Source organism: Gouania willdenowi, unplaced genomic scaffold (assembly GCF_900634775.1).
Source record: "Gouania willdenowi unplaced genomic scaffold, fGouWil2.1 scaffold_332_arrow_ctg1, whole genome shotgun sequence".
In the NCBI taxonomy this organism is placed as follows: Eukaryota; Metazoa; Chordata; class Actinopteri; order Blenniiformes; family Gobiesocidae; genus Gouania; species Gouania willdenowi.
This window is the reverse complement of record NW_021145094.1, coordinates 877,461-880,013: the sequence shown is the minus strand read 5'-3', so window position 1 is coordinate 880,013 and position 2,553 is coordinate 877,461.

Genomic DNA, 2,553 nt, shown 5'->3' with positions numbered 1-2,553 from the left:
TGCTACCACCACCATGCTTCACTGTAGGTATGGTGTTCTTCTGGTGATGAGCAGTGTTGTTTTTGCACCAAATGATGGCCAAAAAGTTCCACCTTGGTTCCATCAGACCATAACACATTTTCCCACATGTGTTTGGGAGACTTTAAATGTGTTTTTACAAAATGAAGCTGGGCTTTGATGTTTTTCTTGGTAAGATAAGGCTTCCGTCCTCCCACGCTACCCCATAGACCAGACATATGAAGAAGATGGAGACATTGTTGTCACATGTTCTACACAGCCAGTACCTGGACATCCACCAACTAGGGCTGGGCGATGTGGCCTTTTAAAAAAATATTTCTATATTTTCAAGCTATCAAGTATACCATGATATAAATATCTCAATATTTTGCCCTTGCAGTGAGATGATGCATACAATTGACCCAGAAAGGCAATAATCAATATATATTGATGTTTCCTCTATAACTATTATAACATAACGTACCTGTTAGTTCCTGTTTTTCAGATTAAAATAAGATAAATCAGTTAAAGCCACATGTCTAATGTCACACAGAGACATTTATTAATATAAGTGTAGAGAACAATATCATCATTTATAATACTAATGATGTGTTTAAAAACAACTTCAGCTGATTAAAGTTTATTTATTATAATTAACTATCAATTATTGATTTATTATTACTGACAATTGTGAATTTATCCGATACGTTTATCAGAAGAAGTATTATTATATAACACTTACCACTACTAACACACACACACACGTGCTGTAATGATGGCCTTCTGAGGACTGTCCCTTTAATGGTAACCATGGTAACCATGGTAACCATGGTAAGGTCAGAGTTGAGTCAGACCTGTCTACTTCCTGTTCTGTACTGAGCTCATGGACGTAGTTTAATGTTATTTTTCTGTTTCCGTCTTGTCTGTAACGACATATAAGCAGTGTTTGATCTTCCTCTGTTTATATAAACATGCAGTGTAACGTAAACAGTTGTTTTTAGTTCTATTTATAACGTTATTGACCCACGGACACCTTTGGATCTATACAACACGCACGCACACACACACACACACACACACACACACACACACACACACACACACACACACACACACACACACACACACACACACACTCTCTGAAGCCAAACCATTTCCATATTTAACCGTTATTCTTTTTACTAACTACTTGAGTGAGTGGAGGAGGGGTTTGGTAAGCGTGTGTGTGTGTGTGTGGGTGTGTCACACAGAGGGACATCCTCAGTGTCTTCTTGTTCTTCTTCTGCTGCTGCCTGAACTTTAAACCACGAACCGTAAACATTTTTAGCATTTTCTGCCTCTTTTTTGAATTTCTACTTTTTGTTTTACCTCTCTCTGTTTCTGGCAATATTCATTTATTTAACGACTAAAGGTGGAGGGAGGGGCTTGATGACACACATTTTGATACATTTTTGAAAATAACTCATTATGTTGAAAAAACCGTAAGAGCAACATAAAGTGTCTCTAGTGCTGAGTGACAACAGGTTACATTTATTCTGTTTCATTATTTTACAGAAATGCTCTACATGAGTTAAGTTAACAGTAACATAACCAACTTATCATCTGTATTGTTTCACCATGAATTAAATTGAGAGGGTCCAGCTCTGATAGTGGGGTCTCCTAACCCTCTTCCCCTGGTCAGGGGTCTGTAACCTTTACTCTACAAGGAACCATTGAACCTCATCTCACCTGGATTAAAGTCCTCCTGGAGCCATAAATACCTTCTCTATGAAGACAATACAGTGGATTACATTATATACAGTTATAATTATATGCTAATTACTCATTTCATAAAACATACATATTTAACCTGTACATTGGTGGTTAAATGAATCTGTTCCCACACAATTAAAATCTGTATTTTCTTCCAGAAATAGTGTTTTTGTTGGTTTAGTTTCTTAAAACTTAAGGTTAGTCACAGGTGGAGGAAAGTTGATGGTCTGTAGATGTTGTAGGAATGTGCTGAGTCATTGTACAACGTGGTTTATTTTAGGTAATAAATTGTTATATCATGATTTTATTTGTCATTAATCATTAATAACCTCTGTAAAAAATAACTATTTATTTCAATAGTTTTTTAAAGCTATAGGGAGCCATTGTATAAGAGTCAAAGGGCCACATTAGGCCCCAGAACCACAGGTTGCAGACCCCTGCCCTGGGAGAACCACAGCTGAACATCTGTCCTGATTCTGATGTGTACGATCTATTGCTGAGCTCAGCACGTTCTTCATTTTTACTGCTGCTCTCAATGTGAGCGTGCACTCAGTGATCGACTGGTTATGTCTGGCTCTGTTCATAGCAGACTGCGCACATTGGTGTTTATATTCAGCGCATTCAGCGATGCATTACCTGCAGCCAAGATGTGTGAACGTGTGAGAGAGAGAGAAATATGCTGAGTAATAAAAAGAACAAAATGATACCAAAACACACACAATTAGAGAAAAATATAATAAAAAAACAGAAAATGATGATAGAAATGATATTGATTAGAATATGAACTGAAGACATCAGGAGGAG